The sequence below is a fragment of the Felis catus genome, unplaced genomic scaffold (assembly GCF_018350175.1).
Source record: "Felis catus isolate Fca126 unplaced genomic scaffold, F.catus_Fca126_mat1.0 Un_scaffold_74, whole genome shotgun sequence".
NCBI classification, from domain to species: domain Eukaryota; kingdom Metazoa; phylum Chordata; class Mammalia; order Carnivora; family Felidae; genus Felis; species Felis catus.
The window spans coordinates 96,044-119,024 of record NW_025408547.1 but is presented as its reverse complement, the minus strand read 5'-3'; the positions used below and the strand labels follow the sequence as shown (position 1 = coordinate 119,024).

General features: G+C 44.5%; 2 long non-coding RNA genes across 3 annotated transcripts in view; one reads left to right on the top strand and one right to left on the bottom strand.

The window, feature by feature from the left end:
• Nucleotides 1-886: 886 nt before the first annotated feature.
• Nucleotides 887-22,981, bottom strand: part of LOC123383722 — a 34,717-nt gene continuing 12,622 nt past the window's right edge. For both annotated transcript variants that reach the window (XR_006593788.1, XR_006593787.1), the window contains 6 exons: nt 4,538-4,678; nt 2,244-2,300; nt 1,633-1,802; nt 1,260-1,320; nt 1,117-1,145; nt 887-923 (listed from right to left, as the gene is read on the bottom strand). This is a non-coding gene — a long non-coding RNA (uncharacterized LOC123383722). The remainder of the gene's footprint in view (nt 924-1,116; nt 1,146-1,259; nt 1,321-1,632; nt 1,803-2,243; nt 2,301-4,537; nt 4,679-22,981) is intronic.
• Nucleotides 934-1,923, top strand: LOC123383723. The gene is made up of 2 exons (XR_006593789.1): nt 934-966; nt 1,645-1,923. It is a non-coding gene; the product is annotated as an uncharacterized LOC123383723 (long non-coding RNA).

Genomic DNA, 22,981 nt, shown 5'->3' with positions numbered 1-22,981 from the left:
CAGCATCCGACTCTTAATTTTGGCTCAGGTCACGATCTCACAGCTTGTGAATTCAAGCCCAGCGTTGGGTTCCTCACTGACAGTGTGACGCCTGCTTGGCATTCTGTCTATGCGTCTCTCAAAATAATAAACTTAACAAAAAAGAATAACATTGAAGAACACTGGTTTGGTGTATATCCTCAATGAGTCCTCAACAAGGGTGCATTTCTTCAGGCAATTTGTTTAATCCCCCAGCTTATCTACAAGCTGCCTTCCCACAGCAGTTAGTATATAAGGAAAGACTAATTTGACACTATTGAGAAAAGGAAAACTGCGAGAAGTTAGCAGTGAAGCTGCAGAGTTGCACTGATACCATCAGAGGACTAAGCTAAGCTTTATGGAACTTGAATGGCGGGAAGTAGGACTACAGTTCCCAAAACAAACAAAAAGAAAGACTTTTCAAACTAGTGAATAAATGACCTTCTCCTCAAATAAACTAAAGTCTTCACATTGTGTCCGGGTGGGAAGAAAGTTTCCAGGCTCTTCAGACAGGGGGATGCTAGAGGAGGTGGGAGGGTCACCGTCAGAGGAGGGGCATGAGCTCCACCAGTCACAGGGACAAGTGCCTTACTGTCTGTGGCACCCAGAGGACAACACCCTTCTGTCACCCCTTCAGACCACCTGCCGTCCTTAGTGCGTGTGATTCTTTCCAGACCACACAGGAACAGGCTGCACAGCAGAAATTGGACTGCAGCACATCACAACGTGCTCCTTACCTCGCCTTGGAGGGTTCTTGCAGTGATTGGTTTCTGCCTCGTGTATCCCTCAGGCAGCCTCTTTTGTTCCATCCCCGTCCAGTCTTGGATACAGAAAAATAATGGACTTCTATAAGAGTTGCAACACACACGTCGTCTACTAGACAACTAACAGTGCAGGCGTCATCCCTGGAAAACACACCCAAGTCAAATGACCACACCTGTATTTCAAGTAAGCGACCTCCCTGCCCTGCTCTCCGCCATCTCCCTGTCCCAGATCTGAGTCTTGATCCTGGGGGAGAAAAAACACATCCACCTTCAGTCGGAAGGTGGTGCCACACTGTGCACCAAAGAAAGAGGAGGAAACAAGAAAAACACTTACCTAGTTGTCCTGAGCATTCTTCTCGTGAACTGCAAGCGGAAAAAGCCAACAAGGAAAAGCCCGTGGTTAGGGATTCCAAGGGCCACTACACTCACCCGCATGAGGTGCTAAGGGTTCAGTATGTCAGGCAGAACTCAGGTTACCTGGTATCTAAAGGTGAGCTCTGCCTGCTGCAGCTGTTCCCGTGTTTGTTCAATTTGTTGCCTGTGAGTTACAATTGCTCTTGTCAGATAAGGCCCAATATTGGGTATGATTTTAAATAAGCTGCCCACGTTCCCACCAACCTCATATCTGTCCCCTGATACAATTTATTCTTACACATGAAACACTTTGCCCATGATTATCAATGTACAGTAGGATCAAAGCTATTGTCACATCCTTTCCTTACTCATTATCCCATGCCTGTAGGGTTCAGAGTTCATAGAATTCCTTCCCATTTTCAATCTTTCTCTAACTCATCATGTGACAAGTGTCTTTTATCATAAAGATCTATTCTTCTATAACTTTTATCCTCACCATGTTTCCCAGGGTTGCAAAGACGAGGGCCATGAAATGGCACTACCACGTTGATGGGTATGATTCATTGTACGACACACTGCTTTCCTACAGATGATGACAATTGACACCACCCCCGAGGAATGTTAGCATGGACAAAGTTTCCACACAGTCTGGTCACTACTTGAGATCTGCAAATGTTTAGAAACTTAATTATTTTATTCTTTCTAAAACTTACCTTTTTTATCTGTTAATACTCTATGCATATGTTGACTTTAAACTTTTCAAAAAGATTAAAAACCAAAAAATGAACAGCGGTTTCATGAGCTCCTGGTAATTACTAGCTGAACTCACTTGTACTTGTTTATTTCTTCTGTAGCTATTTTCTTTTTTTTCCCTAATGTCTATTTATTTTTGAGACAGAGAGAGAGAGAGAGCACATGCATGAGCGGGGGAGGGACAGAGAGAGATGTAACAGAATCTGAAACAGGCTCCAGGCTCTGGCCTGTCAGCACAGAGCCTGACACGGGGCTCGAACTCACGGACTGTGAAATTATGACCTGAGCTGAAGTTGGACGCTTAAACGACTGAGCCACCCGGGCGCCCCTTCTGTAGCTACTTTCAAATTTTACCTGCAGCTGCTAGCTGATTCTTCTTTGCCGCCAGTTCACAGTGTCATTTTCAGCTTCCTAAGATGGGAAAGTTACATACACAGTCAGGACCAAGGTCCAGAGGTTCTCCCTTTTTACCTCCCAGCACTCTTGAAGGCCTATGCAAATATCCCTTCCCCCACTTCTCCCATAAATGCACACACTGACAACCCAATCAGAGAAATGAAGTGAACACCCCATTTAAGTTCAAGAAAATTCAACTTCTGTCTGCTGCCACGTCTCTACTATTGGAACTGTCTTTCTAGTTCTCGTTTCCTCTCCTTTATCATAAAGTCATCAAATAACATTGTACTTTGTGCCTTCCCAGAGTTGGTCTTTTGTTTGATATGGCGAAGACTCATTTCATCAGTGAGTGAAAAACCGTATCTGACCAACTGTACCCATTAGGATGAATCAAGGGATCATCACTAGTCTTACACCTCCATGGGGAGCCCTGATTCTCAGTCCAAAAGTTGTACCATGACACAGGCAATCACCTGAAAGACGACCTTCCAGAATATGGTTTCACTAACATTGCAGCTCACTCCCAGACATCGCTAGCGTTCAGGACTGCAACCCCTGCCTCCACCTTGAAAAGGCCAATCTTAGAACAACCTCATCTCCTGACGTACAACCTGATATGAACTGTCACACAGTCTGGGTTTACTTCCAGGAAAGAGATGTCAGGTGGAAAACTCTCAACTTCATGGAGCCAAATCTACTTTAACAAGACTCATTCCATTGATAGTGAAGGCAGCAGAAGGCAATGCTTGGCAAGGCTGGGTTGCTGTGTTGCCCTCAGACCATTTTCTTTGTGGTGTTGACTGAGATGGTTTCAACTTGACACTTGATGTACTCAAGAATCACATGCAAAATTGAAAATCTCTTAGCAAATGACACAAAAGCACTAGACAGAGAAAGGCACATGCATTTCCTTCTGGCCTCTCAGGCAGTCCTTGGGCAAATGCTTGCTGGAGTGGTTGTAATGTAGTGGCTCTGTTGTAAGGGGTTGAAGATAGAGAGGTGGTCAGGGTGCTGTACCCACTCACAGAAAGAGCTTACGAGTTAACAAAAACAAGATGCCAGTGAGACAGAGCAAGCCCTAACCCCAGCTGTGGGAAGGACGAACATAAAGGTGAGTCTCCAGGGAAGAGAAGACTTCCCTTTCCAACACGAGTGAGGGACTCTAAAGTCCCCCATCTCCTCCTGAGAACAAAAAGGAAATACTGTACAAAGGAGGAAACATGTGACTGAATGCACCAAGTATCTGACAACCCCACAAAGACACACAAGACCAAGATGGAGAAGAAGGAAGCCCAGGACAAAGCCAGCCTGGCAGTTGGACCCAAACTCCCTAGGACTCATCATTGATGTGGGGTGCATACACTTGAATGGCAAAGAAGCTGAACAACTTTATGGGCACAGACTTAGAAGTAAAGAAGTGTACTTCAGGGGAGGCCAGCAAAGATGAGCCCTAGTGAAGCTGCGGGCTTTGGCCAAGACTCAGAAGAGTTACACTTGAAAAATCAGGGGACAGGAAACGACTTTCTTAGGGATTGGGCCTGCAGTGAGCAATCTCACTGGCAGAATGGATGCAGGGATCCAGTACTGCTGGTACCCCTACCCACTTTCTAGAAAGCAACTTCCATTGTTTCTGCAGCAAGAGAATTCAATTTTTTCCCCACACATTTTTGACCCATGTCTGGTCCTGAACAAAAATGACCTAATTGCTGGGTGACAAAACAGTGTGATGCGATTGAAACCTATAGGACAGTGTAGGTGGATCCAGAGTGGATCCAGGTATTAACGTTATTAATGATGGCACCTTCCCTCTGCCGCCCCCAAAAGATGACACAATGTGTGGCAAGCACTTAGGAGAAAGGAAAATGCAGGTTACGTTACAGAAAGCGAAGGTAGGAAGGGAAGGTCCAATTCTACTGAATGCATTGGGCAAAAATACTCTGGACCCAGTTCCAAAAGAAATACAATTATCTCTACTGGCTGCCATGTTCTCCCATACAATACGGTCCTTGTGACAGTTCTGACATGAACATCTTACTTTTCTAAATTTTTTTTAACGTTTATTCATTTTTTGATAGAGACAGAGTGCGAGTTGGGTAGGGCCAGAGGAAGATATAGAATCCAAAGCAAGGTCCAGGCTCTGAACTGTCAACACAGAGCCTGACATGGGGCTTGAACTTATGGACCGTGAGATCATAACCTGAGCCGAATTTGGACGTTCAACCGACTGAGCCACCCAAGCGCCCCCATCTTACTTTTTTTGTAGGCACTTTTCTTTGTTCATAGAATTCTTCCAGGTTATGTGCTTTCTCCTTTCAGCTGTTTGACTTTTGCTTCCTTTGTGGCTTTCACAGACCTCAATGCATTACACTTGTCTTCCAGGGCGTTTTTATTTTCTGGAAAAAAAAAAAAGGTGTTTGCTTGATAAACATGCACATGACCTGAGTCTTGATTTTGGTGAGACACAAAAAGCACAAGAACCATGAAGGCATGAAAGTATTCTTTCCCTTACCAATGCAAAGTCATTGCCATCATATGGGGATTTCTCCCCAACAGAAAATATAACTTCTAGTTGACAGTTATTGGACCTCAAGGCTCTTAGCTCTACATCCTCGAATTCAACATTGGCACCTTGTGGTTAAGACAGATATGAGGAAAGACTTTCACGGAAAACTGATCACACAACAATTTGTACCTCACACAGCAAGATCGTGCATTGCAATCAACAAACACTAGAGGCATGAATATAACTAGAAGACAAAGATGATGGAAAATAGTTCATGTCTAACAACTCATGGCTTTCTTAGTGACGTATGTATGTATGTATGCCTGTTTATCCCCCATTCACGTTGAAAATTTACTATTCAGCATTCAGAGAGAAAGAGACTATTGCGCACCTGGGTGGCTCAGTCAGTTGAGCATCAGATTCTTGATTTTGTGTCAGGTCACGATTGTAGGATCATGTGATCCAGACCTGTGTTGGGCTCCACACTGAGTGTGAATCCTGCTTAAGATTCTCTCTCTTTCCCTCTCCCCCACTTGCATGCCCCCTCACTAAAATTAAAGAAAATCATAAAGCATAATTTAAACATATTTTTTAAAGGGAAAGGATTATACACTTTGGCTATCACCCTTTCTCTCTCAACTATATTTGGGTATTTTCTACATATCTTGGAGGGCAGAGTTGAATGATGTGATAATTACTGAGTTGTGAAAATAAAAGATAACTCCTAGTCCTTGAAATAGCAAATCTCATCTTGGCTGTCCTAGTAAAATTCCAGCTCATTGGTCAGAAAGAGTTTTGGCTCCCAGAGGCCCGCTGTCTGCTGTGGTAAATGGCAGGCAAATATGCTGTGCTCACTTCACCCAATGAACAAAAACCCTCCAAAGCCAAATTACGGTAAAACTCAGCAGCCAACTCTTAACTACCTCCTGATTCTTCACATTTCTTTCTCTCTCTCTGAGTTTGCAAGGTAGCAAGTGCACTTTGAACGGTGTCACTTAAAATGTCACTAAAGTGGGTGCCTGCGAGGCTCATTCAGTTAAGCATCTGACTTCAGCTCTGGTCGTCATCTCATGGTTTGTGAGTTTGAGCCCTGTGTCGGACTCTGTGCTGACAGCTCAGAGCCTGAGGCCTGCTTTGGATTCTGTGTCTCCCTCTCTCTCTGCCCCTGTCTCTCTCTCTCTCTAAAATAAATAAACAAATAATTTTATGTTTACTTGTACTCAACACATACAAAAATATAGAGATCATACCATGCACAGTTTCAGACCCCAATGCTATGAAACTCTAAATCAACCACAAGAAAAAATTTGGAAAGATAACAAATACTTGTAGACTGAAGAACATCCTATGGAACAATGAATAGTGGAATGCAAGCTGCTGCAGCCACTCTGGAAAACAGTACGGAGGCTCCTCAAAAAGCTAAAAAGAGAACTATCCTACGACACAGCAATTGCAATACAAGGCATTTATCTAAGGGATACAGGTGTGCTGTTTTGAAGGGACACATGCACCCCCATGATTATAGCACCACGATCAACAATAGCCAAAGTATGGAAAAAGCCCAAATGTCCATTGATGGATGAATGGATAAAGATGTGGTGTGTGTGTGTGTGTGTGTGTGTGTGTGTGTGTGTGTGTGTGATGGAGTATTACTCAGCAATCAAAAAGAATGAAATCTTGCCATTTGTAACTACATGGTTGGAACTAGAGGGTATTCTGCTAAGTGAAATTAGTAGTCAGAGAAAGACAAATATCATATGACTTCACTCATAGGAGGTCTTTGAGACACAAAACAGATGAACATATAATGGAAGGGAAACAAAAATAAAAACAGGGAGGTGTACAAAAGAAGAGCACACATAAATATGGAGAACAAACATGGGGTTACTGGAGGGGTTGTGGGGGGCATGGACTAAATGGGTAAGGGGCACTAAGGAATCTACTCATGAAATAACTGTTGCACTATACGGTAACTAATTTGGATGTAAATTGTAAATAATAAAAACTAAAATTAAAAAAAAAAAAAGAATGAATGGGTGAACCAAGAAGTTAAAGGGAAAATTAAAAAGTACATGGAAGCCAATAAAACTGATAACACCACAGTCCAAAACCTCTGGGATGCAACAAAGGTAGTCATAAGAGGAAGTTTAGCAATCCAGGCCTTCCTAAAGAGGGAAGAAAAGTCTCAGATACACAACATAAGCTTATACCTTAAAGTAATGGAAAAAAGATCATCAAATAAAATCCAAATCCAGCAGAAGACAAGAAATGATAAAGATTACAGCAAAAATCAATGCTTTCAAAACTGAAAACAAAAACAAAAACAAACAACAACCCCCCCACACACACAAACAGTAGAAGAGATCAATGTAACCAGAAGCTAGTTCTTTGCAATAATTAATAAAATTGATAAACCACCAGCCAGTTGGATCAAAAAGAATAAAGAAAGGACCCAAATAAATAAAATCAAGAATGAAAGAGGAGAGATCACAACCAACACAGGAGAAATACAAACAAGAATAAGAGAATATTATCAGCAATTATATACCAAATAAAATGGACAATCTGGAAGAAATGGACAAATTCCTAGAAATACACAAACTATGAAAACTGAAAGAGGAAGAAATAGAAAATTTGAACAAACCCATAACCATTAAAGAATTGAATTAGTAATCAAAAATCTCCCAAAAAAACAAGAGCCCAGGGCCAGATGGCTCTCCAGGGGAATTCTACCCAACATTTAAGGATGAGTTAACACCTATTCTCTTGAAGCTGTCCCAAAAATAGAAATGGAAGGAAACATCCAAACTCTTCCTATGAGTCGGCATTACCTGGATTCCAAAACTAGACAAAGATCCCACTAAAAAGTAGAAGTATAGACCAATTTTCATGATGAACATGGGTGCAAAAATCTTCCACAAGATATTAGCCAACCAGATCCAATGATACACCTAAACTTTATTCACCATGACCAAGTGGGATTTAACCTGCAATACAAGGCTGGATCGATATCCACAAAATAATCAATGTGATTCATCACATCAATAAAAGAAGGGACAAGAACCACATGATGCACTCAATAGATGCAGAGAAAGCATTTGACAAAATACAGCATCATTTCTTGATAACAGGGTTCCACCAAAAAACTGTTAAATGATCCATGAATTCAGCAAAGTGGCAGGGTATAAAATTAATGCCCAGAAATTAGTTGCATTCTTATACACAAACAAAGAAGCAACAGAAAGAGAAATCACAGAATCCATCCCGTTGACAATTGCACCAAAACCCATAAAATACCTAGGAATAAATCTAACCAAAGAGGTGAAAAATCTATACACTGAAATCTATAGAAAGATTATGAAATAAATTGAAGATGACAAACACACAAAAACGAAAAACATTCCATGCACCTGGACAGGAAGAACAACTATTGTTAAAATGTCAATAGTACCCAAAGCAATCTATATATTCAACTGAATGCCTATAGAAATAACACCAGCATTCTCCACAGAGTTACAAAAAACAATCCTTCAATTTGTATGGAACCAGAAAAGACCCCGAATAGCCAAAGCAATCTTGAAAAAGAAACCCTAAGTAGGAGGTATCACAATCCTGGACTTCCAGCTGTATTACAAAGCTGTAATCATCAAGACAGTACAGTACTGGCACAAGAACAGACACTCAGATCAATGGAACAGAACAGGAACACAGAATTGGACCGACAGATGTATGGCCAACTAATCTTTGACCAAAAGAAAGAAGATCCAATGGAATAAAGACAGTCTCCTCAGCAAGTGTGCTGGGAAAACTGGACAGTGATATGCAGAAGAATGAGCCTGGACCACTTTCTCACACAAAAACACACTCAAAACGGATGTAAGACCTAAATGTAAGATAGGCAGCCATCAAAATCCTCAAGGGGAAAGCAGGCAAAAACCTCTTCATGTTGGCATCCACATCTTCTTACCCAACACATCTCCAGAAGCAAGGAAAACAAAAGCAAAACTGAAGTATTAGGACCTCATCAAAATAAAAAGCTTCTGCACAGAGAAGGAAACAATCAGCAAAACTAAAAGGCAACCAACAGAATGGGAGAAGATATTTGCAAACGACATATGAGATAAAGGATTAGTATTCAAAATCTATAAAGAACATAACAAACTCAAGAACATACCAAAAAAACAAGTAATCCAGTGAAGAAATGGGCAAAGACACGAGCAAACACTCCTCCAAGGAAGACATCCAGATGGCCAACCGACACATGAAAAAATGCTCAAAATCACTCATCAGGAAAATACAAATTAAAACCACAATGAAACACCCCCTCACCCCTGTGAGAATGGCTAACATTAACAACACAGGCAACAACAGATGTTGGCGAGGAAATGGAGAAAGAGGAACTCTTGCACTGCTGGTGCACGGGCTTGCACTGCTGGTGAAGCCACTCTGGAAAACAGTATGTAGGTTCCTCAAAAAATGAAAAAGAAGACTGTTCAACAACCCAGCAGGTGCACTAGTAGGTATTTATGCAAGGGATACAGATATGCTACTTCGAAGGGACACGTGAACCCCAAAGTTTATAGCAGTACTATCAACAATAGCTGAAGTAAGGAAAAAGCCCAAATGTCCATCGATGGATGAATGGATAAAGACGTGGTATATATACATACATACATACATACATACATAGTATGAATATGTGTGTGTGCGTGTGTGTGTATACACCTACATACATACACACACCATGGAATATTACTTAGCCATCAAAAAGAACAAAATCTTGCCATTTGAAACTACATGGATGGAGAGCCTCCTGGGACCTAACACTAACCGTAAACATAACCCTAAACATAACCCTCAACCTACCCTATCTAGCACATGAAAAGTAAACCAGATGCACAGCCGCACATGTGCCCTCACTTCAGCCCTCCATGGAATTGACAACATTGGTGTCGTTTCGGCCTTAGCAATTCCCTGTACAGAACTCTTACCCTAGCTAAGTGTCTATCCCCATGGGGACCCAGTTCAAAAGTCTGACAACAGCACGCACACAGGTTCGAGAATCGGTGCAACAATACTCGGCATGGAACATGGAACATCACCATATCTTTTGCAAAGTGTGATTGCAGCTGCACGACAGGATTCCAGAGGACTATTCCAAGGGTGGCCCAAACATCTCTCTGGCCTTGGATCCTATGAAGTGATACTGACCGGCACACTCCTTTATGTACTCTATTCATCCCTTCGGAGAGACAACTGCACTGTTGTGGGTTCAGTGCCTGGAGCCTCCTGGGACCTAAAACTAACCCTAACCGTAACCCTAAACATAACCTTCAACTTACACCTAACCCTATCTGTAATTGAACCCTATACTTGACCCCCACCTTTTCTAGGGCCCTCAACACAGCCCTTGATGGAGATCATGAGACTGGAGTCGCTTCAGCCCTGTCGACTTCCTTGGACTGAACCCTAACCCTACCTAAAGCTTTCTCCCCATGGGGACCCAATTCTAAAATCTGACAACACCACCCACAAGGGTTCGAGAATCGGTGCAAAAATACTCAGCATGGAACGAGGAACATAACCATGTCATTTCAAAAGCACAGCTGCAGTTGCACAAGAGGATTCCTGAGGCCTAACCAAAGGGTGGCCCATACATTTTCCTGGCCGTGGAACCCAAAGACTAATCCTAACAGGCACCCTCCCTTGTATCCTACACTCAGCCCTTCGGGGAGACAATTGTTCTGTTGTGCGTTCAGTGCCTGGAGTTTGCTGGGTTAGGACCTAACCCTAACCCTAATCGTAAACTCCAACCTGCACCTAACCCTATCTCTAACCCAAACACTACACTTGATCCACACACTCGCATGGGCACTCAATTGAGCCCTGCAGCGAGATTACGAGATTGGAGTCTCTTCGGCCATAGCCACACCGCTGGAATGAACTCTAACCCTAGCTATGGCTCTGTATGCGTTGGGACCTAATTCCAATGTCTGACAACAACTCTCACACTGGTTTAAGAATTGGTCCAGAAATAGTTGGCATGGAACTTGGAACATCACCATGTCACTTCCAAAGCACGACTGCAGCTGCAGGGGAGGAATCCTGAGGCCTACCCAAAGGGTGGCCCATACATTTGTTTGGTCTTGGAACCCAAATACGAAGACTGACGGGCACCCTCCGTTGTGTACTACACTCAGCCCTTCAGGTTGACACCTGCTCTGTTTGGGGTCAGTGTCTGGAGTCTCATGGGACCTAAACCTAAACCTAACAGTAACCCTAACCATAAATATCACCCTACACTGAACCCTATCTATCTCATTAAGTCTACACCAGACCCACAGCTGCGCATGTGCCCTGACTTCAGAGCTCCATGGAATTCACAACACTGGAGTTGCTTTGGCCCTGGTGACATTCCTGGACCAAACCCTAAACCTATCTAAGTGTCTCTCCCATGGGTAAACAAGTACAAAATCTGACAATAGCACACATAAGGGTTCGAAACAGGTGTAGAAATACTTGGCATGGAATATATATCATCACCATGTTGTTTCCAAACCATAACCCTAACTGTACCCCTAACAATTACCCTCACCCTACACCTACCCCTATATCTAACCCTACCCTACATTGAACCACACCCTCGCATGTGCCCTCAATTCAGCCCTCAAGGGAGATCACAAAACCAGAGTTGCTTCGGGCCTGGCGACTTCCCTGGACTAAACCCTAACACTAGCTAAGGCTCGGGGACCCAATTCCAAAGTCTGACAACAGTACGCATGCGGGCTCGAGAATCAGTGAAGAAATACTTGGCATGGAACGTGGAACATCACCATGTCATTTCCAAAGCACGACTGCAGCTGCACGAGAGGCTTCCTGAGTCCTACACGAAGGGTGACACATACATTTCTCTGGCCTTGGAAGTCAAAGGCTAATCCTAACCGACACCCTCTCTTGGGTACTCCACTCAGCCCCTCGGGTTAACACCAGTTCTGCTGTGGGATCAGTGTCTGGAGTCTTCTGGGACCTAAACCTAACCCTAATCCTAAACATAATTCTTACCCTACACCTAACCCTATCAACCTTGATAAGCTACACCAGACCCATAGCCACGCACAACCCCCACTTCAGCCCCCCATGGAATTCACAACACTGCTATGGCTTCTGCCATGGTGACTCCCCTGGACCGAAACCTAACCCTAACTGAGGCTCTGTCCCCATGGGGACCCAATTGCAAAGTCTGACAAGAGCACGCACATGAGTTCGAGTAACGGTGCAGAAATACTCGATGTGGAACGTGGAACATCACTATGTCATTTTCTTTTTTTTTTTTTTAATTTTTTTCAACGTTTATTTATTTTTGGGACAGAGAGAGACAGAGCATGAACGGGGGAGGGGCAGAGAGAGAGGGAGACACAGAATCGGAAACAGGCTCCAGGCTCTGAGCCATCAGCCCAGAGCCTGACGCGGGGCTCGAACTCACGGACCGCGAGATCGTGACCTGGTTGAAGTCGGACGCTTAACCAACTGCGCCACCCAGGCGCCCCAACACTATGTCATTTTCAAAGAGGAACTGCAGCTGAACGAGAGGATTCCTGAGGCCTATATGAAGCTTGCCCAATATTTGTTTGGCAATGGAAACCAAACACTAATCCTGACTGACACCTTCCTTTGTGTACTCCACTCAGCCCATCGGGGAGACAACTGCTCTGCGGTGGGATCAGTGCCTAGAGACTCCTGGGACCGAACCCCAGCCCTAACGTAACCCTAAACATAACCCTCACCCTACACCTAACCCTAACATTAACCCAAATCCTACACTTGACCCGAACTGTCGCATAGGCCCTCAATTCAGTCCTCGAGGGAGATCACGAAACTGGAGTCGATTCGCTCCTGCTGACTTCCCTGGACCTAACACAAACCCTAGGTAAGGCTCTCTCCCCGTCGGGACCCAATTCCAAGTCTGACAACAGCATGCACACGGTTTCGAGAATCTGTACTGAAATACTCGACATGGAATGTGGAACATCACTATCTCATTTCAAAAGCGCGACTGCAGCTGCACGAGACGAATCCTGAGACCTACCCGAAGGGTGACCCTTACATTTGTCTGGCCTTGGAACCCAAAGACTAGTCCTGATTGACACCCTCCCTTGGGGACACCACTCACCCCTTCATGGAGATAACACCAGTGTTGTGGGTTCAGTGCCTACAGCCTCCTGAGACTTGACCCTAACCCTAATCATAACCCTAACCATAACCTTCACCCTACCCCTAACCCTATCTAGTACACTAACTCTAAACCAGATTCACAGCCACGCATGTGCCCTCAATTCAGCGCTCCATGGCATTCAAAACACTGGTGTCGCTTCGGGCTTGGCGACTTCCCTATACTGAACCCTGACCCTAGCTAAGTGTCTATCCCCAGGGGGACTCATTTACAAAGTCTGACATCAGCACATACATGAGATCAAGAATCGGTGCATAAATACTAGGCATGAAATGTGGAACATCACCATGTCATATGCAAAGCACGACAGCAGCTGCACGAGAAGAATCCTGAGGCCTACCCAAAGGGTGGGCCATATGTTTGTCTGGCTTTGGTACCCAAAGATTAATGCGAACGAAAACCCTCCCTTCTGTACTGCACTCAGGCCTTCAGGAAGACAACTGCTTTGCTGTAGAGTCACTGCCTTCACTCACCTGGAACTTAACACTAACGGTGAACCGAAACATAACCCTCACCCTAAGCCTAACCGTATCTAGCACACTAACCCTATAGCAGACTCACAGCCACACATCAGCCCTCCATTGAATTCACAACAGTGGTGTTGTTTCAGCCTGGAGACAACCCTGGATGGAACCATACTCTAGCTAAGGCTCTTACCCATGGACACCCAAAACCAAAGTCTGACAACACCACACACCTGGGGTCCAGAAGCAGTGAAGGATCATTCCAGATAGAACCTGGAACTTCAGCATGTCGTTTTTCAGGCCGGGCTACAGCTTTCTGAAATGATTGCTGAGGCCTACACAACCAATGGCCCATACAGTTGTCTGGAAATGGAACGGAAATACTAAAAATGATCGGCATCCTCCCATGTGCCCTCAACTCAGCCCTTCGGGGAGACAACTGCACTGCTGTGGACTCAGAGCCAGGAGCTTCCTGGGACCTAACCCTACCCCTAACCAGAACCCTCAACCGAAACCTAATGCTACACTTGACCCGCACCGTCACATGGGCCCTCACTTCAGCCCTCGAGGGAGATCAAGAGACTTGAGTCACTTTGCATCTGGGGACATCCCTGGACCAAACCCTAACCCTAGCTAGGGCTCTCTCCCCATTGGGACCCACCAAAGTCTCGCAACACCACGTACTTGGGGTCCAGAAGCGATGTAGGATCATTCAGCATAGAAACTGGAACATCACCAAGTCATTTCCAAGGCCTGAGTACAGGTGCACAAGAGAATTCCTGAGTCCTAACTGACGAGAGATCCATAGAATTGTATGGCCTGGGACCCAAAGACTAATCCTGAGCGGCACCCTCCCTTGTGCCCTCAACTCAGCCTTGCAGGGAGACATCTGCACTGCTGTGGGTTCAGCACAGGGAGAATCCTGGGACCTAACCCTAACCCTAACCAGAACCCTCAAGAGAAACCTAGCGGTATCTCGAACCCAAACCCATGACTCACACCATTGCAAGGACCCTCAATTCAGCCCTCGAGGGAGATCACGAGACTGGAGTCGCTTCGGCTCTGGTGTTGTCTCTGGACCGAACCTTATCCCTAGATAAGGCTCTCTCCCCATAAGGACCCAATACCAAAGTGACAACACCACGCGCCTATGGTCCAGAAGCGGTGCAGGATCACTCAGCATAGAATCTGGAACATCACCATGTCATTTCCAAGGCCCGGTGGCAGCTGTTCAAGAGTATTCCTGAGGAATATCCGAACACTGTCCCACGGCGTTGTCTGGCCTTGGAATCCAAAGACTCATCCTGAGGGCACCCTCCCTTGTGCCCTCAATTCAGCCCTTCGGGGAGTCAACTGCATTGCTGTGGCTTCAGCTCCTGGAGCCTGTTGGGACCTAACGCTAACCAGAACGCTCAACCAAAACCTAACCCTATCTCAAAAACTAACCCTACAGTTGAGCCGCACCGTCGCATGGGTCCTCACTTCAGCCCTCGAGGGAGATCACAAGACTGGAGTTGCTTTGGCCCTGGTGATGTCCCTAGACCGACACCTATCACAAGCTAAGATTCTTTCCCAATGGGGACCCCATACCAAAGTCTGGCAACACCAAGCGCCTGGGGTGCAGAAATGGTGCAGGATCACTCAACAAATAATCTGGATCATCACCATGTGGTTTCCAAAACCCAACTGCAGCTATCTGAGAGGAATCCTGACGCCTACCCAACCAGTGGCCCATAGAGATATCTGGCATAAGAACCCAAAGACTAATCCTGACCAGCACCCTCACTTGAGCCCTCAACTCAGCCCGTTGGGTAGACAACCACACTGCTGTAGTTTCAGTGCCTGGAGCCTCTTGGGACCTAACCGTAACCCTAACCCGAACCAGAACCGCCAACCAAAACCTAACCCAGTCTCGAAACCTAACGGTACACTTGACCCGTACCATCACCCAGGCCCTCACTTCAGCCCTCAAGGAAGATCACGAGACGGGAGTTGCTTCAGCTCTGGTGACGTCCCTGGACCAAACCCTAACCCTAGCTAAGGCTCTCTTCCCATGGGACCGAATACCAAAATCTGACAACACCATGCGCCTGGGGTCCAGAAGCGATGCAGGATCACTCCACATAGAACCTGGAACATCACCATGTCGTTTCCAAGGTTGGGTTTCAGGTACTCAAAAGTATTCCTGAGGCCTAACCGACCAGTGGCCCATAGAGTTGTCTGGCCTTGGAACCCAAAGACAAGCCCTGACCGGCACCCTCCCTTGTGCCCTCAACTCAGCCCTTCAGGGAGACAAGTGCACTGCTATGTGTTTAGCGCCTTGAACCTCCTGGGAACAAAATCCGACCCTATTTCTAACCCTCATCAGAAACCTCAACTGAAACCGAACCTAACTCGAACCCAAAGCCTACAATTGCTCCGCATCGTCATATTGGCCCTCACTTCAGACCTCGAGGGAGATGACGAGACTAGTTTCACTTGGAGCTGGAAATGTCACTGGACAGAACCCTAACCTTAGATAAGTCTCTCTCGACATTAGACCCAATAACAACGTATGACAACACCACATGCCTGGGGAACAAAAGCGGTGCAGCATAACTCTGCATAGGACATGTAATATACTATGTTCTTTTGAAGGACCGGTTGAAGATCCAGAGAGATTTCCAGGGGCCTACCCAACTAGTGGCCCATACAATTGTCTAGCCTTGGAACTCAAATACTAATCCTAATCGGCACCATCCATTGTTCCTTCAAATTAGACTTTCGGGGAAACAACTGCACTGCTCTGGTTTCAGTGCCTAGTGTCTCCTGGAACGTAACCCTAAACCATGCCTAAACCTAAACAGAACCCTCAACTGAATCCTAACACTATCTCAACCCTAAACCTACAGTTGAAAAGCACCGTCGCATGGGTCCTCAATTCAGTCCTAGAGGGAGATCACGAAACTAGAGTCGCTTACATCCTGCCGATGTCCCTGTAACAAACCATAACCCTAGTTAAGGCTCTCTACCCATGCGGACCCAATAACAAAGTCTGACAACACCACGCCCTGGGGTCCAGAAGTGGTGCAGGATCACTCGGCTTAGAACTTGGAACATCACCATGTCATTTCAAAAACCTGGCTGCAGCTGCCCGAGAATATTCCTGAGGCCTACCAGACCACTCTCCCATACAGTTGTCTGGATTAGAACCAAAAGACTAATCGTGACAGGCAACCGACCTTGGAACCTCACCTGAGCCCTTAGGGTAGACAACTGCAAAGCTGTGGGTTCAGCCCCTGCAATATCCTAGACCCTAATCCTAACTACTAACCCTAACCTAACCCAAACCCAAACCTTAATCCTAGACCTAAATCCTATCCCTAACCCAAACCATGGCGCTAATATACATTAACACCATCCACAACAATAATACAAACCCTAACCGAAACTCTGAACCCTAAACCCCAAATCCGAATCCAAATCCTAACTGTAACCATAAACTTAAACCCTAGACCTGAACACTAACGACTAACCCTAATCCCCAAATCATAAACACTAAACACTAACCCTAACCAAACACTGACCTGGACCATAACCCTAAAACCTAACCACTAACACGTAACCACAAAAACTTAACCCCTACCCCAAAACCTAAAACCTAAACTCTAAACAATAAAACCTAAATCCTAATCCCTATCCCCTGACCCTGACCCTAACCCTGAAGCTAATGCTGATACTAACACTAACACCTAAGCCCTACCCTAACCCTAAGCTACTCCCCAACCCTATCCCCTAAACCCTAAACCTAACCTTCACCGTAATCCCAACCCTTTAAATCTAACCATCTAATCTAACCCTAACCCTAACCCCGAAACCGCTAACCCTAACCCCTAACCCTAACCCCATGGACAGTCCTTCATCACCAGTCATGGGTATGAACCACCCCCCCATCCTCCACCTCCTCTATTTGGGTAGATAAACTGAAGTGGTTAGGGATTTCTAAAGCATATTCATCTACTTCGTGAAACACTTTGTGGGAAAAATGTAGAGATGGTTGTTAGGGCTTGGCAATTCAACTGCAAAACTGCCTGAGGACTTTGTAACATATCTCAAGTTTCTCAGGACATATGTTCAATGGACTGTATCATTTTCCCGTAATGAGGTCAGCTTTAGGTTTCTCCTGTCAACAAGAAAGAGGATTTTTACACAAAGACAGATGTATCGGGCGTACTGGTGCATATTTTACAGACACAATGTTTTGAGTTCTGTGAAAGATGAGATGCACCCCTAAGTGTAGGTGACTTAGGTGTCCTGTGTGAAATGGGGCACATGCATTATATGACATAGACCTTGTGGTCACCATGTTGAAAGCACCAGTGAAGGAGTGGGGGAAACTTGAATCACACAGGAATAGAAATTTGAGAAATTAGAGGACAGTAAGCAGAGTTTGAGGAAGTGCAGAGGGGAGGGTCCTGGGTTCAGTGAGATGCAGTTGCAGCCCATTCCTGACCACAGCCTGAGCAGGGAGCATGAGTTCCACACGGAGCTACTATGTGGGATCACTCTCAGTGCACAATGCAAGGTTCCTCTCCAAAATGTCATATTTGTCAAAGTGCACCCAGGTGATCATCTAAAAAGGTTGTTGTCTCCCTGCGTTGTCTGAAGGTTCTGGATATTTATGGGTGAAAAAATGCCCTGGATATATAGGAAATTTAACTTGGTCTTAAGGAAATGCTTGTCTGCATAAGTTCATATCCTTCAGTGAGACTAAAAGTGAAGACAGGATCTAGATCATCTGAGTGCCTGCATTGGCCTTTAGCCTGGGTAAACCTACAATTCAGGGATGCCCAGATGCCACCCCTGCTGGACCCCTGACATAACCTGACTACGGCTTTGCATCTATCTCCTTAAACTTCTCTCACAATATCCCGAGGGTTTCCCTGTGTTCCTGCTATCTCAGCCAGAATACCAATTCTCAGTGGGACCTACACAGAGCCTGAGATGGGTTATCTGTGAAAGAGGGGTAATATTTGTTTCTAAGGACATAATGAAAAGAAGACATTGAATACAGAATGCATCTGCACAATGTCTGGGAAATATCCACTCACCCTTCTCACAGTTTCAATTAAGATATCGCCACACAAATGATCATCAAAAAAAGATGGTCACAGAAGTTCATTAAACTAAGACGGTTAACGCCTCTGCCCAGGGATTGGGGATCGCCACTTTAAGGAAGACAATGGCACACTTATTGTATTAAGATTCAGGCCCTGCCAGACAAAGAAAGAAAAAGATAATTACGAGAATGTGTATATCAGAGTTCTACATCTGAGATCTGAAGACAATCATATTCCATTACATATAGACTCGCAGATGCATCCACACTAAAGTGTTCATCTGAGGCCACAGATTAAGTACCGAAGAGGGAATGCATGTAGGAAAACATAAGACCGTAGGGAAATAACCCCAAATCTCACTGCCTTATACGACAGCTATTTTGAAATTTGAAGAGGACTGTGTGAGGTGACAGAGTATGTTGATTATATATATCTTAAAAATGTGTCAGATTTGCCTGCATGCTTTCTCTGCTAACCCTGAGCTCTCCACTTTGTTTTTCTTAGTATCCCTTAATAGTACTTTCACTGTTCTGTCTCTGTTTCAGTGTTTGCTTCTAGGAAGACCTACTCTCACCCCCCATCGAATGTACACAGTGTGGTTCCTATACACACAGGTAACAAACTAGCAGAAGTTGCAGTGATGTAGGATAGTAGCAAGATCGCCTTTTTTGCAGAGGAGCCCGAGAGAGTTTTCTGGGGTGATGGTAACTTCCTATATCTAGATGCATGGGGTGCCTGCGCTCATTTATTTTAGAAATATTCACTGACTCCTGGTGCTTGGGGTCAGATAGACAGGTACCTGACCCTAGCATATGGCTGATTTGTAATGGTGGGTAAGGATCAGGGACCAGCAGTGACTGTGGGAGATGAGTGAGGAGGCCACACATGGAGTCAGATCCTCCCTCAGGATACCATGTCTCCACGGACAGCAACCTTGTGCAGGAGGTCTCTGAGGATCACATATTTCTTGATCAGTTTTGTGAAATGCATAATCCTACTCCAGATTTCTCACTGAGGGATGGACAGGGCAGAGGCCAGCAGCTGGAGGACACCCTGATTATGGCTGGAGTGAAACTGTGGGCCTGGGATATTGAGTCAGAGAAAGGGAAAGGCAGAAGATAGTGGCAAGGATTTTGAGAGATAAAGGGAAGAGGAGAGAAGGCAATGTTTTCTACTGACTTCACCCACATTTCTGTGTGAACAAAAGGAGATTCTTGTCTCGCAGGGAAGGGAAGAGGGCAGGCAAAAGACAGGGTGACCTTCTCAGCTCAAGTGCTCAGGATATCTGCCTTGCTCTTGAATACATATCATAGGAAGCCTGTGCATTCTGTCATAAGTGGAACTGCAGCTCATACCATTTAGTGAAAATTAAAGCGATGATGAAGACCTCATCATCAAAGTATTGCAATGAGAGTATGTGAACATACAGAGAGATGCAATAGAAGCAAAAGTCCAAAGGTAAACCGACTGCAAAACTTATGGGAATATAGACTATTGGAAAAGGAGATACCCCAATGCCAGCTTTCAGACACCTGGGCAATATGTGAAAACGTGGGGGAAAAAAAGTAGTCCTTACTTCAAAAGCAACATTAGCATTAGACACAAAGGGATCATGATGGAAGGTTTAGGGAGAAACCATATGATTTCATGGTGCTGTACCCATGGTCCTGTACCCTCAATCTCATCAAAGTATACCCTTTAACTTGAGGTTTGTTAGATGTAATTATACCCCATTAAAGAGAGTTTCAAAACATAAAATAATAGAAGCAAATGTGGGAAAGTTACTTTCCAATCCTGAAGTACATGTGTGATATGAGTCTGTCTTCTCATGTCTCAAAAATCCAAAATAATAAGACTTTTAAAAAATTAATAATAGCAAAGTAAGAGGACCCTGAGCTCACCCTGTCCCATGTTTTCAACTGCATAACATCCACATCCAAGTCCATGAACCAAAGAGCGATCCAAAGACTGGCAGAACAAACTCCACACCGAAGTAGAAAGAAGCTGCATCAGAAAGGTTAGGAATGTCAGAAAGGTGGAGGCTGTCTGCCTGCAGAAGGGGCAGAAAAAGTGAGCCCCACACCAGGGAGGTCATACAGGGAAGACTAATCTCCATAACATTGGGCATTAGAACTTAGAGGGGCTGAATGCCTTTGTGTTCATATACAGGAGCTTTGGAGGTCAAATGACCCAGCACTGGGAGATCCAGGAGGATTAGTGATAGCCAGATCCCTGTGTGTGTAGAGAGGCAATGTAAACATGGCATGTTGCACAATGCTGAGGGAAGAGGAGACAGATGTATTCATGCTGATTCCGGAGTGTGTTGGAGGACTTCTCCAACAACGAGGGAGCTCACAGGCACCATTATTCTCCCCCAGTCTGCACCTCACCCAGCTGTACATATCCATGCACCCTCATCTGTCTCACTAAGCCACATGTCCCCAGGCACAGACATGCTCTGTGCATATCCTCAAGCCCCTAGCTTCCACCGCTGGTCCACAGCCCCCAGCCAACAAAGAACATAGAGAAATCTGGCATAGGAATTGTAGCCCTGTGAAATTTTGCTAACACTCCTGCCCTGTGCCCAAGTTATCCAGCAGGCATACCACCCCACAGCTGGCCTGCCTGGGTCCCACTAAAACCAATGAGACGAAGCACAGCCCACAACAGCATGCAATCAATGCAGACACCTGCACTAAAAGGAAAAGTAACCCAGACACAACAGCAGGCTGTGAACAGTACCCATACGATAGCCTCCTGAAGGTCCAGGTCCTATAAATGGAGACGTGCACTGTTGAGTTCTCCAGGACCTCTTCTTCATAACGTTATTAGTTTCAAGAGCAGAAGGTACAGCTGACTTTCTTAACACAGATAAACAGAGACAGAGAAAAAGACAAAATGGACACACAGAGATGTTTTTCCACAATGAAAGACCTAGTGAAAGTCACAGCCAGAGATCTAAGCCAAAGAGATGTAGGTAACATACCTGATACAGATTTGAAAGCAATGATCATAAGGATACTCATTAGAGTTGTGAAATGAGTAGAAGAGTGAGACCCCTGACTAGAGATAAGAAATAGTACAGTAGACATTGAGGACACAGTAAAGGAGAGACACGCTTGCTGGAACTAACAAAGGGACGGAAGAAGCAGAGGAGCAAACCAGTGACCTCGAAGACTGAGTAATGGAAATGAATCACATTGAACCAAAGAGAGAGAACAGAATTCTGCAACGTGAGATGAGACTAAGGGAACTCAGTGACTGCAGCAGAGATAACAATATTGATATTGTAGGAGTCACAGAAGAAAGAGAAAAGGGGGCAGAAAATTTATTTGTGGAAACAATAGCTGAAAAATGCCCTAATTGGGGGAGGAAACAAACGTCCACATCCGGGAGGCTAGAGAATTCACATCGAAATGAACAAAATCAGGCCAACATCCAGACATATTGTAAGCAAACTTGCAAATTACAGTGACAATAAAGAAAAACTCTTAAATGCAGCAACACAAAGAGACCTTCACTTAGAAGGGAAGACCCATAAGGCTAGCTACCAGATTTCTGAACAGATACTTGGCAAGCGAGAAGCAAGTGACATCACATATTCAAAGTGCTGAATGGAAAAATTAGCAGCCAAGAATACTCTATCCAACAAGTCTATCATTCAGAATGGAAGTAGACACAGACTTTCCCAAACAAAAACTAAAGGTGTTTGTACCACTAAACCAGTCCTGCAAGAAATATGAAGAGGGACTCTTTGAGTGGAAAGGAGAGACCAAAAGTGACACTATAGAGGTAAAAGACACAAATCAAGTAAAACATGAATATTTTTGTAAAAAATAGTTAAGGAACTCACAGATATGGATTTGAAATATAATAACATCTACCAAAAACCTAGGGAGGAGAAAATAATGGGTTCCAAGGTAAATGACCATCAGCTTAATATAAACTGCTAAATGCAGAAGAGGTTATATACATAACCCAGCAGTAACCATATATCAGAATCCAGTCACAAATATGCTAAGAATAAAGATAAATAAATTAAAATACTTCACTAAAGAAAATAAGCAAAACATGAAAGACAGACAAGAAAGGATCGGAGAAAATCATTAGAAACCACAAGAAAACAGGTAATATAATGGCAATACATACATACATACATACATAGCAATCATTTCTTTGAAGGTAAATGGAATGAACGCTCCAATCTAGAGACATAGGGTGTAAGAACAGATGAAAAAAAAAAACTAGAATAGCAATACTTGTATAGAAAAAATACACTTAAAACAAAGTACATAACAAGAGACAGAGGAGGACGTTATATAACAGTCAAGGGTACAGTCCAAAAGGAGATATAACAACTATAAATATATCCCACAATTAAGTGGGATTTATTCCCAAGC